This window comes from Ambystoma mexicanum, chromosome 7p, assembly GCF_040938575.1.
Source record: "Ambystoma mexicanum isolate Mex_15411 chromosome 7p, UKY_AmexF1_1, whole genome shotgun sequence".
NCBI classification, from domain to species: Eukaryota; Metazoa; Chordata; class Amphibia; order Caudata; family Ambystomatidae; genus Ambystoma; species Ambystoma mexicanum.
The window spans coordinates 163132667-163152388 of record NC_090939.1 but is presented as its reverse complement, the minus strand read 5'-3'; the positions used below and the strand labels follow the sequence as shown (position 1 = coordinate 163152388).

At 53.6% G+C, this 19722-nt stretch overlaps 1 protein-coding gene and 1 long non-coding RNA gene across 2 annotated transcripts in view; one reads left to right on the top strand and one right to left on the bottom strand.

Moving 5' to 3' along the window:
* The window catches only part of LOC138526523 (putative gastrointestinal growth factor xP4), a 62035-nt gene extending 48040 nt beyond the window's left edge, over positions 1–13995 (top strand). Inside the window, exon 7 of the mRNA XM_069637331.1 lies at positions 13793–13995. The gene's annotated coding sequence lies outside the window, so the exon portion shown is untranslated. The remainder of the gene's footprint in view (positions 1–13792) is intronic.
* Positions 10958–19722, bottom strand: part of LOC138526524 (uncharacterized) — an 87988-nt gene continuing 79223 nt past the window's right edge. The window contains exon 5 of the long non-coding RNA XR_011283606.1: positions 10958–11063. This is a non-coding gene — a long non-coding RNA (uncharacterized lncRNA). The remainder of the gene's footprint in view (positions 11064–19722) is intronic.

Genomic DNA, 19722 nt, shown 5'->3' with positions numbered 1-19722 from the left:
CCAGCCCTGCTTCCCCTCCAGTCCCAACTCCCATCCCTGCTCCCCCTCCAGTACCATCTCCCAGCCCTGCTTGCCCTCCAGTACCAACTCCCAGCCCTGCTTCCCCTCCAGTAGCAACTCCCAGCCCTGCTTCCCCTCCAGTACCATCTCCCAGCCCTTCTTCCCCTCCAGTACCAACTCCCAGCCCTGCTTCCCCTCCAGTACCATCTCCCAGCTCTGCTTCCCCTCCAGTACCAACTCCCAGCCCTGCTTCCCCTCCAGTACCAACTCCCAGCCCTGCTTCCCCTCCAGTACCAACCCCCAGCCCTGCTTCCCCTCCAGTCCCAACTCCCATCCCTGCTCCCCCTACAGTACCATCTCCCAGCCTGCTTCCCCTCCAGTACCAACTCCCAGCCCTGCTTCCCCTCCAGTAGCAACTAACAGCCCTGCTTCCCCTCCAGTACCATCTCCCAGCCCTGCTTCCCCCCAGTACCAACTCCCAGCCCTGCTTCCCCTCCAGTCCCAACTCCCATCCCTGCTCCCCCTCCAGTACCATCTCCCAGCACTGCTTCCCCTCCAGTACCAACTCCCAGCCCTGCTTCCAATCCAGTAGCAACTCCGAGCCCTGCTTCCCCTCCAGTACCAGCTCCCAGCCCTGCTTCCCCTTCAGTACCAACTCCCAGCCCTGCTTCCCCTCCAGTACCATCTCCCAGCCCTGCTTCCCCTCCAGTACCAACTCCCAGCCCTGCTTCCCCCCAGTACCAACTCCCAGCCCTGCTTCCCCTCCAGTACCAACTCCCATGCCTGCTCCCCCCTCCAGTACCATCTCCCAGCCCTGCTTCCCCTCCAGTACCAACTCCCAGCCCTGGTTCCCCTCCAGTCCCAACTCCCATCCCTGCTCCCCCTCAAGTACCATCTCCCAGCCCTGCTTCCCCTCCAGTACCAACTGCCAGCCCTTCTTCCCTTGCAGTCCCAACTCCCATCCCTGCTCCCCCTCCAGTACCATCTCCCAGCCCTGCTTCCCCTCCAGTACCAACTCCCAGCCCTGCTTCCCCTCCAGTACCAACTCCAAGCCCTGCTTCCCCTCCAGTACCAACTCCCAGCCCTCCTTCCCCTCCAGTACCAACTCCCAGCCCTGCTTCCCCTCCAGTCCCAACTCCCAGCCCTGCTTCCCCTCCAGTCCCAACTCCCATCCCTGCTTCCCCTCCAGTACCATCTCCCAGCCCTGCTTCCCCTCCAGTACCATCTCCCAGCCCTGCTTCCCCCAGTACCAACTCCCAGCCCTGCTTCCCCTCCAGTACCAACTCCCAGCCCTGCTTCCCCTCCAGTACCAACTGCCAGCCCTGCTTCCTCTCCAGTCCCAACTCCCATCCCTGCTCCCCCTCCAGTACCGTCTCCCAGCCCTGCTTCCCCTCCAGTACCAACTCCCAGCCCTGCTCCCCCTCCAGTACCATCTCCCAGCCCTGCTTCCCCTCCAGTACCAACTCCCAGCCCTGCTTCCCCTCCAGTAGCAACTCCCAGCCCTGCTTCCCCTCCAGTACCATCTCCCAGCCCTGCTTCCCCTCCAGTACCAACTCCCAGCCCTGCTTCCCCTCCAGTAGCAACTCCCAGCCCTGGTTCCCCTCCAGTCCCAACTCCCATCCCTGCTCCCCCTCCAGTACCATCTCCCAGCCCTGCTTCCCCTCCAGTACCAACTGCCAGCCTTTCTTCCCTTGCAGTCCCAACTCCCATCCCTGCTCCCCCTCCAGTACCATCTCCCAGCCCTGCTTCCCCTCCAGTACCATCTCCCAGCCCTGCTTCCCCTCCAGTACCAACTCCCAGCCCTGCTTCCCCTCCAGTACCAACTCCAAGCCCTGCTTCCCCTCCAGTACCAACTCCCAGCCCTCCTTCCCCTCCAGTCCCAACTCCCAGCCCTGCTTCCCCTCCAGTCCCAACTCCCATCCCTGCTTCCCCTCCAGTACCATCTCCCAGCCCTGCTTCCCCTCCAGTACCATCTCCCAGCCCTGCTTCCCCCCAGTACCAACTCCCAGCCCTGCTTCCCCTCCAGTACCAACTCCCAGGCCTGCTTCCCCTCCAGTACCAACTCCCAGCCCTGCTTCCCCTCCAGTACCAACTCCCAGCCCTGCTTCCCCTCCAGTCCCAACTCCCATCCCTGCTCCCCCTCCAGTACCATCTCCCAGCCCTGCTTCCCCTCCAGTACCAACTCCCAGCCCTGCTCCCCCTCCAGTACCATCTCCCAGCCCTGCTTCCCCTCCAGTACCAACTCCCAGCCCTGCTTCCCCTCCAGTAGCAACTCCCAGCCCTGCTTCCCCTCCAGTACCATCTCCCAGCCCTGCTTCCCCTCCAGTACCAACTCCCAGCCCTGCTTCCCCTCCAGTAGCAACTCCCAGCCCTGCTTCCCCTCCAGTAGCAACTCCCAGCCCTGCTTCCCCTCCAGTACCATCTCCCAGCCCTGCTTCCCCTCCAGTACCAACTCCCAGCCCTGCTTCCCCTCCAGTAGCAACTCCCAGCCCTGCTTCCCCTCCAGTAGCAACTCCCAGCCCTGCTTCCCCTCCAGTACCAACTCCCAGCCCTACTTCCCCTCCAGTACCAATCCCAGCCCTGATTCTCCTCCAGTACCAACTCCCAACACTGCTTCCCCTCCAGTAGCAACTCCCAGCCCTGCTTCCCCTCCAGTAGCAACTCCCAGCCCTGCTTCCCCTCCAGTAGCAATTCCCAGCCCTCCCCCTCCAGTACCAACTCCCAGCCCTGCTTCCCCTCCAGTAGCAATTCCCAGCCCTCCCCCTCCAGTACCAACTCCCAGCCCTGCTTCATCTCCAGTACCAACTCCCAGGCCTGCTTCCTCTCCAGTACCAACTCCCAGCCCTGCTTCCCCCCGGTACCAACTCTCAGCCCTGCTTCCCCTCCAGTACCAACTCCCAGCCCTGCTTCCCCTTCAGTACCAATTCCCAGCCCTGCTTCCCCTCCAGTACCAATTCCCAGCCCTCCCCCTCCAGTACCAACTCCCAGCCCTGCTTCATCTCCAGTACCAACTCCCAGGCCTGCTTCCTCTCCAGTACCAACTCCCAGCCCTGCTTCCCCCCGGTACCAACTCCCAGCCCTGCTTCCCCTCCAGTACCAACTCCCAGCCCTGCTTCCCCTTCAGTACCAATTCCCAGCCCTGCTTCCCCTCCAGTACCAATTCCCAGCCCTCCCCCTCCAGTACCAACTCCCAGGCCTGCTTCCTCTCCAGTACCAACTCCCAGCCCTGCTTCCCCTTCAGTACCGACTCCCAGCCCTGCTTCCCCTCCAGTACCATCTTCCAGCCCTGCTTCCCCTCCAGCGCCAACTCCCAGCCCTACTTCCCCTCCAGCACCAACTCCCAGCCCTGCTTCCCCTCCAGTACCAACTCCCAACCCTGCTTCCCCTTCAGTACCAATTCCCAGCCCTGCTTCCCCTCCAGTACCAATTCCCAGCCCTCCCCCTCCAGTACCAACTCCCAGCCCTGCTTCATCTCCAGTACCAACTCCCAGCCCTACTTCCCCTCCAGCACCAACTTCCAGCCCTGCTTCCCCTCCAGTATCAGCTCCCTGCCCTCCCCCTCCAGTACCAACTCCCAGCCCTACTTCCCCTCCAGCACCAACTCCCAGCCATGCTTCCCCTCCAGTACCAATTCCCAGCCCTCCCCCTCCAGTACCAATTCCCAGCCCTCCCCCTCCAGTACCAACTCCCAGCCCTGCTTCCCCTTCAGTACCAACTCCCAGCCCTGCTTCCCCTCCAGTACCATCTCCCAGCCCTGCTTCCCCTCCAGTACCAACTCCCAGCCCTGCCTCCCTTCCAGTACCAACTCCTAGCCTTGCTTCCCCTCCAATCTTAACTCCCAAACCTGCTTCCCCTCCAGTACCATCTCCCAGCCCTGCTACCCCTCCAGTACCAACTCCCAGCCCTGCTCCCCCTCCAGTACCAACTCCCAGCCCTGCTTCCCCTCCAGTACCAACTCCCAGCCCTGCTTCCCCTCCAGCCTTAACTCCCAAACCTGCTTCCCCTTCAGTACCAACTCCCAGCCCTGCTTCCCCTCCAGTACCAACTCCCATGCCTGCTCCCCCCTCCAGTACCATCTCCCAGCCCTGCTTCCCCTCCAGTACCAACTCCCAGCCCTGCTTCCCCTCCAGTCCCAACTCCCATCCCTGCTCCCCATCCAGTACCATCTCCCAGCCCTGCTTCCCCTCCAGTACCAACTGCCAGCCCTGCTTCCCCTCCAGTCCCAACTCCCATCCCTGCTCCCCCTCCAGTACCATCTCCCAGCCCTGCTTCCCCTCCAGTACCAACCCCCAGCCCTGCTTCCCCTCCAGAACCAACTCCCAGCCCTGCTTCCCCTCCAGTACCAACTCCCAGCCCTCCTTCCCCTCCAGTCCCAACTCCCATCCCTGCTCCCCCTCCAGTACCATCTCCCAGCCCTGCTTGCCCTCCAGTACCAACTCCCAGCCCTGCTTCCCCTCCAGTAGCAACTCCCAGCCCTGCTTCCCCTCCAGTACCATCTCCCAGCCCTTCTTCCCCTCCAGTACCAACTCCCAGCCCTGCTTCCCCTCCAGTACCATCTCCCAGCTCTGCTTCCCCTCCAGTACCAACTCCCAGCCCTGCTTCCCCTCCAGTACCAACTCCCAGCCCTGCTTCCCCTCCAGTACCAACCCCCAGCCCTGCTTCCCTTCCAGTCCCAACTCCCATCCCTGCTCCCCCTACAGTACCATCTCCCAGCCTGCTTCCCCTCCAGTACCAACTCCCAGCCCTGCTTCCCCTCCAGTAGCAACTAACAGCCCTGCTTCCCCTCCAGTACCATCTCCCAGCCCTGCTTCCCCCCCAGGACCAACTCCCAGCCCTGCTTCCCCTCCAGTCCCAACTCCCATCCCTGCTCCCCCTCCAGTACCATCTCCCAGCACTGCTTCCCCTCCAGTACCAACTCCCAGCCCTGCTTCCAATCCAGTAGCAACTCCGAGCCCTGCTTCCCCTCCAGTACCAGCTCCCAGCCCTGCTTCCCCTTCAGTACCAACTCCCAGCCCTGCTTCCCCTCCAGTACCATCTCCCAGCCCTGCTTCCCCTCCAGTACCAACTCCCAGCCCTGCTTCCCCTCCAGTACCAACTCCCATGCCTGCTCCCCCCTCCAGTACCATCTCCCAGCTCTGCTTCCCCTCCAGTACCAACTCCGAGCCCTGGTTCCCCTCCAGTCCCAACTCCCATCCCTGCTCCCCCTCAAGTACCATCTCCCAGCCCTGCTTCCCCTCCAGCACCAACTTCCAGCCCTGCTTCCCCTCCAGTATCAGCTCCCTGCCCTCCCCCTCCAGTACCAACTCCCAGCCCTACTTCCCCTCCAGCACCAACTCCCAGCCATGCTTCCCCTCCAGTACCAATTCCCAGCCCTCCCCCTCCAGTACCAATTCCCAGCCCTCCCCCTCCAGTACCAACTCCCAGCCCTGCTTCCCCTTCAGTACCAACTCCCAGCCCTGCTTCCCCTCCAGTACCATCTCCCAGCCCTGCTTCCCCTCCAGTACCAACTCCCAGCCCTGCCTCCCTTCCAGTACCAACTCCTAGCCTTGCTTCCCCTCCAATCTTAACTCCCAAACCTGCTTCCCCTCCAGTACCATCTCCCAGCCCTGCTACCCCTCCAGTACCAACTCCCAGCCCTGCTCCCCCTCCAGTACCAACTCCCAGCCCTGCTTCCCCTCCAGTACCAACTCCCAGCCCTGCTTCCCCTCCAGCCTTAACTCCCAAACCTGCTTCCCCTTCAGTACCAACTCCCAGCCCTGCTTCCCCTCCAGTACCAACTCCCATGCCTGCTCCCCCCTCCAGTACCATCTCCCAGCCCTGCTTCCCCTCCAGTACCAACTCCCAGCCCTGCTTCCCCTCCAGTCCCAACTCCCATCCCTGCTCCCCATCCAGTACCATCTCCCAGCCCTGCTTCCCCTCCAGTACCAACTGCCAGCCCTGCTTCCCCTCCAGTCCCAACTCCCATCCCTGCTCCCCCTCCAGTACCATCTCCCAGCCCTGCTTCCCCTCCAGTACCAACCCCCAGCCCTGCTTCCCCTCCAGAACCAACTCCCAGCCCTGCTTCCCCTCCAGTACCAACTCCCAGCCCTCCTTCCCCTCCAGTCCCAACTCCCATCCCTGCTCCCCCTCCAGTACCATCTCCCAGCCCTGCTTGCCCTCCAGTACCAACTCCCAGCCCTGCTTCCCCTCCAGTAGCAACTCCCAGCCCTGCTTCCCCTCCAGTACCATCTCCCAGCCCTTCTTCCCCTCCAGTACCAACTCCCAGCCCTGCTTCCCCTCCAGTACCATCTCCCAGCTGTGCTTCCCCTCCAGTACCAACTCCCAGCCCTGCTTCCCCTCCAGTACCAACTCCCAGCCCTGCTTCCCCTCCAGTACCAACCCCCAGCCCTGCTTCCCTTCCAGTCCCAACTCCCATCCCTGCTCCCCCTACAGTACCATCTCCCAGCCTGCTTCCCCTCCAGTACCAACTCCCAGCCCTGCTTCCCCTCCAGTAGCAACTAACAGCCCTGCTTCCCCTCCAGTACCATCTCCCAGCCCTGCTTCCCCCCCAGGACCAACTCCCAGCCCTGCTTCCCCTCCAGTCCCAACTCCCATCCCTGCTCCCCCTCCAGTACCATCTCCCAGCACTGCTTCCCCTCCAGTACCAACTCCCAGCCCTGCTTCCAATCCAGTAGCAACTCCGAGCCCTGCTTCCCCTCCAGTACCAGCTCCCAGCCCTGCTTCCCCTTCAGTACCAACTCCCAGCCCTGCTTCCCCTCCAGTACCATCTCCCAGCCCTGCTTCCCCTCCAGTACCAACTCCCAGCCCTGCTTCCCCTCCAGTACCAACTCCCATGCCTGCTCCCCCCTCCAGTACCATCTCCCAGCCCTGCTTCCCCTCCAGTACCAACTCCCAGCCCTGGTTCCCCTCCAGTCCCAACTCCCATCCCTGCTCCCCCTCAAGTACCATCTCCCAGCCCTGCTTCCCCTCCAGTACCAACTGCCAGCCCTTCTTCCCTTGCAGTCCCAACTCCCATCCCTGCTCCCCCTCCAGTACCATCTCCCAGCCCTGCTTCCCCTCCAGTACCAACTCCCAGCCCTGCTTCCCCTCCAGTACCAACTCCAAGCCCTGCTTCCCCTCCAGTACCAACTCCCAGCCCTCTTCCCCTCCAGTACCAACTCCCAGCCCTGCTTCCCCTCCAGTCCCAACTCCCAGCCCTGCTTCCCCTCCAGTCCCAACTCCCATCCCTGCTTCCCCTCCAGTACCATCTCCCAGCCCTGCTTCCCCTCCAGTACCATCTCCCAGCCCTGCTTCCCCTCCAGTACCAACTCCCAGCCCTGCTTCCCCTCCAGTACCAACTCGCAGCCCTGCTTCCCCTCCAGTACCAACTCCCAGCCCTGCTTCCCCTCCAGTCCCAACTCCCATCCCTGCTCCCCCTCCAGTACCGTCTCCCAGCCCTGCTTCCCCTCCAGTACCAACTCCCAGCCCTGCTCCCCCTCCAGTACCATCTCCCAGCCCTGCTTCCCCTCCAGTACCAACTCCCAGCCCTGCTTCCCCTCCAGTAGCAACTCCCAGCCCTGCTTCCCCTCCAGTACCATCTCCCAGCCCTGCTTCCCCTCCAGTACCAACTCCCAGCCCTGCTTCCCCTCCAGTAGCAACTCCCAGCCCTGGTTCCCCTCCAGTCCCAACTCCCATCCCTGCTCCCCCTCCAGTACCATCTCCCAGCCCTGCTTCCCCTCCAGTACCAACTGCCAGCCCTTCTTCCCTTGCAGTCCCAACTCCCATCCCTGCTCCCCCTCCAGTACCATCTCCCAGCCCTTTTTCCCCTCCAGTACCAACTCCCAGCCCTGCTTCCCCTCCAGTACCAACTCCAAGCCCTGCTTCCCCTCCAGTACCAACTCCCAGCCCTCCTTCCCCTCCAGTCCCAACTCCCAGCCCTGCTTCCCCTCCAGTCCCAACTCCCATCCCTGCTTCCCCTCCAGTACCATCTCCCAGCCCTGCTTCCCCTCCAGTACCATCTCCCAGCCCTGCTTCCCCCCAGTACCAACTCCCAGCCCTGCTTCCCCTCCAGTACCAACTCCCAGGCCTGCTTCCCCTCCAGTACCAACTCCCAGCCCTGCTTCCCCTCCAGTACCAACTCCCAGCCCTGCTTCCCCTCCAGTCCCAACTCCCATCCCTGCTCCCCCTCCAGTACCGTCTCCCAGCCCTGCTTCCCCTCCAGTACCAACTCCCAGCCCTGCTCCCCCTCCAGTACCATCTCCCAGCCCTGCTTCCCCTCCAGTACCAACTCCCAGCCCTGCTTCCCCTCCAGTAGCAACTCCCAGCCCTGCTTCCCCTCCAGTACCATCTCCCAGCCCTGCTTCCCCTCCAGTACCAACTCCCAGCCCTGCTTCCCCTCCAGTAGCAACTCCCAGCCCTGCTTCCCCTCCAGTAGCAACTCCCAGCCCTGCTTCCCCTCCAGTACCATCTCCCAGCCCTGCTTCCCCTCCAGTACCAACTCCCAGCCCTGCTTCCCCTCCAGTAGCAACTCCCAGCCCTGCTTCCCCTCCAGTAGCAACTCCCAGCCCTGCTTCCCCTCCAGTACCAACTCCCAGCCCTACTTCCCCTCCAGTACCAATCCCAGCCCTGATTCTCCTCCAGTACCAACTACCAACACTGCTTCCCCTCCAGTAGCAACTCCCAGCCCTGCTTCCCCTCCAGTAGCAACTCCCAGCCCTGCTTCCCCTCCAGTAGCAATTCCCAGCCCTCCCCCTCCAGTACCAACTCCCAGCCCTGCTTCATCTCCAGTACCAACTCCCAGGCCTGCTTCCTCTCCAGTACCAACTCCCAGCCCTGCTTCCCCCCGGTACCAACTCTCAGCCCTGCTTCCCCTCCAGTACCAACTCCCAGCCCTGCTTCCCCTTCAGTACCAATTCCCAGCCCTCCTTCCCCTCCAGTACCAATTCCCAGCCCTCCCCCTCCAGTACCAACTCCAAGCCCTGCTTCATCTCCAGTACCAACTCCCAGGCCTGCTTCCTCTCCAGTACCAACTCCCAGCCCTGCTTCCCCCCGGTACCAACTCCCAGCCCTGCTTCCCCTCCAGTACCAACTCCCAGCCCTGCTTCCCCTTCAGTACCAATTCCCAGCCCTGCTTCCCCTCCAGTACCAATTCCCAGCCCTCCCCCTCCAGTACCAACTCCCAGGCCTGCTTCCTCTCCAGTACCAACTCCCAGCCCTGCTTCCCCTTCAGTACCGACTCCCAGCCCTGCTTCCCCTCCAGTACCATCTTCCAGCCCTGCTTCCCCTCCAGCGCCAACTCCCAGCCCTACTTCCCCTCCAGCACCAACTCCCAGCCCTGCTTCCCCTCCAGTACCAACTCCCAGCCCTGCTTCCCCTTCAGTACCAATTCCCAGCCCTGCTTCCCCTCCAGTACCAATTCCCAGCCCTCCCCCTCCAGTACCAACTCCCAGCCCTGCTTCATCTCCAGTACCAACTCCCAGCCCTACTTCCCCTCCAGCACCAACTCCCAGCCCTGCTTCCCCTCCAGTATCAGCTCCCTGCCCTCCCCCTCCAGTACCAACTCCCAGCCCTACTTCCCCTCCAGCACCAACTCCCAGCCATGCTTCCCCTCCAGTACCAATTCCCAGCCCTCCCCCTCCAGTACCAATTCCCAGCCCTCCCCCTCCAGTACCAACTCCCAGGCCTGCTTCCTCTCCAGTACCAACTCCCAGCCCTGCTTCCCCTTCAGTACCGACTCCCAGCCCTGCTTCCCCTCCAGTACCATCTTCCAGCCCTGCTTCCCCTCCAGCGCCAACTCCCAGCCCTACTTCCCCTCCAGCACCAACTCCCAGCCCTGCTTCCCCTCCAGTACCAACTCCCAGCCCTGCTTCCCCTTCAGTACCAATTCCCAGCCCTGCTTCCCCTCCAGTACCAATTCCCAGCCCTCCCCCTCCAGTACCAACTCCCAGCCCTGCTTCATCTCCAGTACCAACTCCCAGCCCTACTTCCCCTCCAGCACCAACTCCCAGCCCTGCTTCCCCTCCAGTATCAGCTCCCTGCCCTCCCCCTCCAGTACCAACTCCCAGCCCTACTTCCCCTACAGCACCAACTCCCAGCCATGCTTCCCCTCCAGTACCAATTCCCAGCCCTCCCCCTCCAGTACCAACTCCCAGACCTGCTTCCCCTCCAGTACCAACTCCCAGCCCTGCTTCCCCTCCAGTACCAATTCCCAGCCCTCCCCCTCCAGTACCAACTCCCAGCCCTACTTCCCCTCCAGCCTTTATTCTCTTTCTCAGTTATCTGAAGTACCTGGTGTACTTGACTCGATATGAAACACCAAAAGTAGAAGAAAAAAAAAAACTCATGCAGTGATACACAAGAAAAATGTTTTATAGAACCAACACAAGTCATGCCTAAACAATACTTTATGTTGGCTTTTTGGGCCAATCAGATACTCTCTGTGGTTCTCAACATGCTGTCATAGGAAAGCCACAATACCATATTCTCAACTCTTCCTTTGGTGTCATAAAGTTAATACACTTTGAGAATGCAGCTGCTTCTCAATATTATTCATTCATTGTTTGAATCTAATAAGAATAATTGGTTATACACTGACACTTTAAGTGTCACAGTCTACATCCTATGAGCAACTTGGTGTTAGTGGCATTAACGTTCAGTAACGACCAGACATGCTATGATTATTTTATATGCATGGAATCGTCAGTGATATGAACCGGGCATACCTTGGATTACGCATCATTTGTTCATACATTCCAGATGACAATGTTAACTAGGGTACGTGGCGGAACACGCATGTTCTAGATACACTGCGCCTCAATCATGCGGCCCAAAATCCTAAAACATATTTATTTGTCAGCCACAACGGATCAGATCCTAGGTTCCAAGCAGCACTCCACTTCATGGTTATACTTCATTTAGATGAACAATCAGACCAAAGTGAGCTTTCAATTCTACTAATTTATTATTGGTTCCTTGAGCCACCACGTGTTTCAATCCATAGCTCTTCTTCAGGGTTCCATACCAAATACCGTAATCATTTTCATTCATATGATTCCAATAGGTCAAGTGTTGTTCGTAACCACGCGCTAATTAGTGATCAAAATTAAACAGACACAAAATCATAAATGAAAATTACAATCACTCATAGGTCAATTATATAGTATCATCATATAAAATCATAAAGATTCCAATGCCATCATAAAGTGAAATGATTTAAGTAAGGCAAACAATCTATAACCTCTGTATGTCTCTTTGTGTTTTGTCCCATTGTGTTTTTGTTTTGGGCCCTTATGCCCGTAGGCTGCCGGTGCAGTATAAATAGATAAATAAAAAAATAGAAAACCAATAACCATGAGACAAAAAAATGTAAGGGAAACATACAAATGGAATGGTTAGTTATGAATAATATTGATTTCCGATGTATAAGAAGCAACAGCATTACCCAGAAAGCTTCCCGGTGCCCCAGCACAAAGGGGAGGTGGACGAAACAGAAAGAGGACATTCAGATGTTTTGGGTGGTTCAGACCTGGCAAAGGTGGGCAACAGCAAATCAGATCAACAATATGAAAGCACAATGTGTGGGAGGTTCATGGCAAGAAGATCCCTGCACTCATGCAATGACCATGGCGAATCAGCATGAAGCCGTGAGTGCAGGCAGCGTGCCGGGCCAATGCACCCCGAGCCACTGGGGAGGGTGGGAGAAGCAGCAGTCATTCCACACCACACAAGACTGGGGTACCCCATCAGGTGACAGGAGAAGCCACTTCGGAGTGGGGAGTCTTAGGCCTCTTTCTAAATTCCGGTCGTCATTCTTCATACTTGATGCACAGAAGTAAGTTGGGGTTCCTAGTCTCCCAATGCAGGGGAGATGTGCCCTGCAAGACGCCTGGGCTTCCCCCACTGTTAGCAGAAACATACGTGTTTTTTGTTAATGGATGGGCCCTTTCTGTAATGAGGCAGACAGACTGAAACCTCTATAATTGAAGAAGGTCAGGGGAATGTACAGTGGTTATCATTTATTCAAAGCTGTCCATTCACCACATTGCGGTCTTCATAGTGACAAACACATGTGCTATGCCTTGCCATGGCATCTTTATGAAAAATGACATACAACTTTCAGTCTTTCATCTTTTCTGTAATCTGTACTGACAAAATTGCATGGAACGAATTACCCGAATCCATTAAAAAAAGAAAGTAGTCACATAGTTCTAGAGATCAGCGCCTTGACGCCTTGACGGCTTGGCGCCTTTGGGCTTTGGCGCCATATAAATGGCTTAACATAATATAACAAAATACATGGCAGCGGGTGCACCAAGGTGACACTGAAGAAATTAATTGAGATGTCATTCCTGAACACATGAAACGTATGAAATCCCCTTATATATGAATGATGATAACATAAAATTGAATGAGATCATAGAGAAGCCACTCTTCTACTCACCGTTTTGCACGTGGTTCACTAGTGGGAGCCCCACTAAAGATGTGCTATTATTGCATGCTCTTATCGCAGATGCATCAAAGACAGGAAAAGGGTGGCTGAGTTGCATTTCAAGAAGACAAAATATACAATTACGCAACTAAAAAACAACAAAGAATTCTTGTAACAGCGCCTCAGTGCCCGCGGGCTGTGTGAGTGCTTTAAAAATGCAATGCAAAAAATAAATAAAAATAAATAACACACCAAAAGGCCTCAGGGCGCAGGGCGCACATAAAACAAAGGACAACACAGACAACAATGAGGTCAAGAAAGGGAGACAGGCGGCAACGTTGGCCAAAGAATCTAACCCACTCCCACAGCAAAGAAGAGAGTCTTGATAGTCTTCCTGAAACGGGCCAGGCATGGATTAGACCTAACTGAAAGTGATGGCCCATTCCAAGTATGAGCCGCCAAACGAGCAAAACGAATGCCGCCATGTTGCTTAAGATTATATGGTGGCGCAGTCAGAAGTTGAGGTTCATTAGAACAAAGGACCCTCCAAATGGGGGCTAAACTCAGACGTTCCGTCAGATATCTCAGCGCCAGTCCATTTAAACATTGAAAGGTGAGAGAGTAGGAATTCTTTGTGCGACCAGTAGCCAGTTGTTGCTTCTTCGGCCCATGAACAGCCCTGACTGCTCCATTTTGAATAATTTGGACCCTGCTCATATTGAGCATCGAGGTGCCATCCAATAAGCTGTTACAGTAGTCTATCTTTCAGGATATCAGAGCCGAAGCAACGACAGCTGAATTCTCGATAGACGGATAAGGACGAATATGCCTGAGAAGATTATTGCGAAAGACGATGAGGAGCGTAAATGAGAGACGTGTCTATTGAATGTCATCTGAGACTCAAAGTACACACCAAGTGTCTACACATAAGGAGATACTACGCGCATGAAAGCAGATTAAAGAAAGGCCTGATCAGCAGGGCAGATCTCCGCTCATTACTCCACAGCACACAGCATCATATGAATAGGGAGGAAGAAGGTCAATGAAATAAGATCTACTTTCACTTGTGGATGAAGTAGATTACAAATCCAGAGAAGATGGCCGACAAATGAGTCACTTGGCCTTAACAGCCACGTTCACACTGCACATGGGGGCGATATACACTATAATCTGTCAACACTGGTCAACGCGTGCCATAGGTACCGAGTACATATATTGTGAAGGTAATGAGTATGAGTGTTCCAAATCTTTAACATATTCTTCTGCTGATGGAAAGTACCTGTTAAATCAAAGTATTCATTGTGAAGTTTGAATGAACAGTCAAGTGTGATTCCAGATATTGGCAACCAAGCAGTAACACCATGTATTCTACTTTCCTCTTTACAGGTCCACACTTTCAGATGGAGCACTACCTCTTCCATCATGAAATATGGCCAGTAATTGAACAGAGCGGCTTAACGGCATCAGGATTGGAAACATGCGGTGAATGGTGGGGCAAGTTTAGCGGAATCTAGAATTTGTATGCAGTATTCACCTGCTTCCCATGCACATGTTGTACACTTGGAAACTACTTCTTTGTAAAGCAATAAAAAAAAAAATTCTAATGTGGTGCCTCATTGTTTTATTTAAGGTGTGATCAAAGGAAGTCCATTGGTCACCTCCAGGGTTTTACAACTGTGTCAATGCTGCAAATGCATGGCCAGAGACATAGATGGATAATGCAGATGTGATTAAACTCAGACCCTCTTAGCACAGGAGATGCACAGACAGCATGATTAAAAAACTGTCCTAAATCCACCACATTATACTGGGTTGGGTCTTCAGAATTAACGTAGTGATTGATGCCACAAATGCCTCCCAGTGCTATGCATATGTTCTATAGAAACATGTAAGCATTAGAAGCTCTTTCGGTCTGTATGTCGTGAAACCCTCAGTGACATAGTGGGTCTTTCACAGGAGGGACTGTGGGATAAATATGCATTTGATAAGAATGTGGTCAGGAAAACAACAAACATTTAGTAGCATACAGGTCACCTGATGACCCTAATAGTCAGGTATGCCTTTCAGAGAGTCAAGCACTCTCAAAAGATGGATTTGGTGGTCCCAACAAGTGACATTAAACACTGCAATGTCATCCAGGAATGACATCTTGATTTGTTACCATATAAACTCGGACCTGGCTCACCATCCCTTGAAAGGCAGTGACCTGGGAAGGGCAGAGGATACCACACATGTGTTGCAATCATCTGTTGGATCCAAAACTGCTCAAAACATTGGTAGCCTCTGTTTAGTTCAAGTGCTTTTCAGCTTGTTTAACAATTTGGACAGGTGCGTTGGCAGCACAGCTGCGTTGTCTGTGTAATGCTGAACACCCTGAACAGTGGATCTCTGACAGTGAACAACCCTCCTGATTGGCTTACGAGAGCCCTGCCTTCTAGGGTTCAAGAACCTAAGAGCTCTGAGTCGAAAACAGGAGTGAGATGGTTTACGCTCATGAACAGCTACATGAACAGCGTGACACACAGCATGAAGCAATGGCCCTCTGTCACTGGGATGGAATATCAGGGGAGGGGATGGTCTACCTCCCAGGAAATCCTACCTTCACAGAGCAAAAGCGTAATTCAAGGAATGATTCTGGCATGGCTGATGGTGACACAGAAATTAACTTCAACAAGAACTCTTGTCAACCAGGGACAAAAATCAATAATAGACAGAGGGGGATTCTAAAATCTTCAGGAGTAGATAAAGCACAGAAAAGCCCACCTCCACCACCTTACAGGCACCACCCAGGCACCAGATAACCTAGCTAAGATGCTTTATGGAACCACATAACACGGGGTGGATTTGAGGGTGAGCCCTGTCTTTGCTGCAAACATTGCCTGGCCATGCGCAGCTTCGAAGAGGAACCTCAGAATAGGCAACCCATGTGAGAGGCCAAGCAGGATGGGAACTCACCAACTGGTGTCTTCTGGCATGGTGTCCATCTTGTCTTTTCATTGGGTGGGGATGCTTTCAGTGACAATATAGGACCCAGCCCTGCGGAACCAGGAACTGCGCTAAAAAAGGCAAGTTCATGACAGCGTGTGCCAGGGCAGAAACCGAACAGAAGCATCACTGGCATTGCATAGTCCCGTCTCCATATGAAGGGACCTTCATACTGCTCTAGGCTACATGATTTGTTCACACACTCCCTAGCAAGCTGGGCTTCCCTGGCACTGGACTCCTCGCTACAAAAACCCCAGTCTCACCAGCCATAGAGTAGGACAACCTCTTTTCAACATCTTCTTTGTTTGCGACAGGTTCCCTGGGATCCCAAAGGCTTTCAAAGTACACACACACACATAAAAGGAACAGAAGAGAGGTAAGAAAAGCTGCCACTAATGTATTAAAAGAACTAGATGGCACAAATCCAAATAGGGCAAGAAAACTCCAATGCAGTATGCCATGACATTCTGTAGTCCACACAAAGCCTTACCCCTCGAGAAGCCAGCCTTGCGAACATACACTACTGGGTGAGCCCAGGGACAGTTTACATTTTCATTTACTATTAGATCCATGCCAACCCCAGACCAGATGCTGCCCTGCATCTTCTCTGGCAAATTACAAGTCTTGATTACAACAGGCATGCTTATGTCAAATCAGATAACATGGACACATTAATCTGTCAAGTTTTAGGGTCAGAGGGAACAGGTATCGGATCTGTAGTAGTGACTTCTAGTAGTTTGACGGCTGTGGGGATTTCAGGGGAAAGAGTGTTAATTCCTGCCATTGAGGTACCATGATCATGCTGCAAATCAGGGAGGGGCTCACCTTCCTCATCAGATTGCGATAGTTTTCAAGAAAAGAAAAAAGTGTTCACAAATAATATGTCAGGATGTGGTAGCCTGGATCTAACCTCCCCACATTTTGAGCACGGGGTAAGGTGGGATATTGGAGCACAGCACACACTCGAGCTTCTCCAACACGAGTCAACAGTTCTCTTCCAGTTTATCAGTGGCCTCAATGACCAAGTCTCGTTTCTCTTGAAAGTCTCTTGCCTTTGAGGGCCTGAAGTATTCAAACAATAAACAACAAAAGTTTCTGCAACAAATGCAAGTTTGTTTGCTGGTTTTACTTAGGGTGAGGGCTTTTCAACCCTGTGTCCCCCTCCTTCGGGCTGACCCCTGTTCCTTGTAATGTTTGGTGATTGCTTTTCGCACCTTGGATCTCCCTCTTCTGGGCTTAGATCCTAAAACAGTTCCTTTCAATATCAAGGCCTTCGGTGGTTGGTTTCCTGGCCCAGAGGGCCTGATAGGTTTACCATATGAAAAACAAACTAACAAACACAAAGTTCTGTTTAAGTATTTCTCGGTGATGGCTTCACCCTTGGGTCCCCCTCTTTGGGCGCAGACCTCTTCTCTACTTTCAGCCTCCCTCCACCAGATTCACTCTTGCTTTTCTCGGGTGATGTATTCACCCCTGGATCTCCCTCATTCGGACTCAGACCCTTCACAAATGTCAATGGGCCTCATTACAAGTCAGCCGGTCCGGAAACAACGGTGGCGGTAAATCCGCTGCCACCGTTGTTTCCGGACCAGCTGATTCCGAGTCCTGCAATCGGGAGGTGTCACTCCCACCAGGTCTGACCTGGCGGAAGTAACACCACCCGCTTGCAGGCAGACATGGAAACACCGGCTCTGTCATAGACGGAACCAGTGTTTCCATGGTCCCCATCCCCATGGAGTCCTATGAGACTGCATGGGAATGGGGTTTAACAGAATTCCGCCTCCAGAATTACCGGGCCACCGGGGTTGTAATGCCCCAGTGATTCCGGTAATTACGGAGGCGGAATGGAATTACCGGTCCGGTGGCAGCCTGCCGGTTTTTCTGGCACAGCTACCGCCGGACTCGTAATGATTCCCAATGTCTTTTTGAACAGTTCATAGTGAACATCCCTCGACCGAGTTCACGTTTGTCAACACACTGTTTCTTGGGACTTTAGACTTGCCCCCTTCTCGTCAGCATCCCTCGGTCACGTTCACTATTGGCCACTTCACATTCATAATTGTTTGCAGGATTCACTTCCCTTGCTTTCTCAAGTTTGTAGGTCAAAGGCTTTTGACTGTACGAGGATTTTGCTTGACCTTCTGTATGACCACTTTGACCTAACTTGGCGGCTCTCCTACGGCCTTCTGGTTTCTGTAGTTTTTCTGAGATGGGGCTCAACCAGAGTTTCTTGGAGCAGCACCCATGTGGTGCTGGTCCCCCTCTGCAGCTGGTCTACTCTTTACACTTTTACAATTCTTTGAACTTTCTCACTTTGCCCCTTTGCGACTTTCATTCACAACAACCTGGTTCTTATCGACTCTCCCCTCAACTCACCGGCTGTGATGAACCGCTTAGCTTTCTTCTTTACTGGAGTCAAGGCTGGTACAACAGTAGCAGGAGTTTCCCTCGCTCCTGCTTATCAGCGTCGAACCGCTCTGTGTATCATTGACATCTATTGCAGCACGCTTGGGCTATTATCCTCGTTCCTACAATTCCCTCTGCGGAGGTTTTGCAGGTCTGCATCAGAAAGGGCAAGGTAGTGTCTCTCCTTGTCAGCCTCTCCATATTTGCCACCTTTCTCCTACTTTTGAACTGCCGGACCTGGATAGCTGTCTCGTCATGCAGTCTACCTTGCTCGTACTGTGCTCTCTTGCTGCACCTTTTATCCTTGTGGGGAAGGGAAAGGGCCGTCAAGTGTGTGTGATTCTGATTAATTGCCTGACTTTGCCTGACCATTGTATTGGGACATGTCAGGTAAATGGCTCTGGTGTTAGTCCGTTCTCTGGTGTGTCATGTGAAAGTTTTCTTGTCAGAATGGCTGTATTTTTGAATGTTTTATGTGGTAGGATGTTTAAAAGGTGTTGAAAGAAGGGGGATACCACGTCTCACCCATCAGTGTCCCACTCCCGCTCCCTGAGGGCTACCCATCCCGGATATCCTCCCTCACTGGTCCACCCCCAGTGGCCACCTGATGGCAGACCCCCAGGGACTAGCTAGGGAGGCACCTTCAGGTTTCTCACAGGACACATAGCCAAAGTTTCTTTTTTAGCACATATTTTTCAGTTGGTTCAAAGAAGAGATCACTTTGATTCAGGGTACACCCCTTTTGTTTATTGATTGTGTACAATTATATAACAAACACATATGTATTCAATTAACATGTTTTGCTGCACTGGGACAGCTTCTTTACGAGCACTGAATGAAGTAGTAATCTTCATTAAAGAAGGAAAAAAATAAACAGGAAAATATAAAGAGAAACGTATTTGATAAAGAAATAATTGTACATTTTCCATCAAAAATATTTTTAATTCAACATTTTGAAATGTATCTCTCATATTAAATGGCTCTTCTCGATTTTGCTATGAATCCTAATAAGTTGATTTTTTTAGATGAAACGGTTTACAAAATGACATGCAAGAATAGCCTTTCGCTGAATAAATGTGTATTGTTTCAAAATGTAATTTACACATTTACTTATGTATTCAGTGAAAAACCTTTAGCTGAGGGACAGTTAAGGTGAATATGTTCAGTGCAACAAAACCCTTGAAATTCAATGAAAAATCATTAGTTGAAGTGACCTTAAGGACCTGATTTAACGTTCCAAGACCCCTGAAATTTGGCTGGTTCTGAAGCTGCACCACCTTAACTATGATGCCCCCATTGCGTGGCCCCTAAGCACACAGATGACATCACTAATGACATCACTGATGATATCACATATGATCCCACTTATGGCATCATGAGTGCCATCACTGGTACAGCAGATCACGTGTGCAAGAAAGAGAGATGCAGCATTTGAAAAGTGTGTTTCTGCATGTGAGGGTGGATTCTCGTGGTTGGAGTTTGCATGTAAATATACTGTGCCTGTGATATGGCAAAATATCTGGGAAAGCTGCATGCACATTTGCATTTCTCAGTAGGTTGCACATATGCATTGAAATTGCACTGTGCCTGTCAACATGTGGCTTTGACTTATAGGCCATATTTTCATGCACATTCAACCTGATATCTACATGTACGTTGACTCTAACCAAGCACTGAATTTATGCCACGGTGTGTCCATAACCTACAATTCTTGCAACATGTACATCCCTCCCACTTAACTGTACTCTCTAGCCATTTAAGATATATGAGATACCATCAGTGATGACATCGTATGAGAAACTAACGATTGTTGGGGTGGGTCTAGAATAAACAGCTTACTTCTTTGAATACACTGGTTTTGGAATACCGTATTTCTGATGTTGAACATTTCAATTGTCTAAATCAACTTGAGCACGACTCACCTT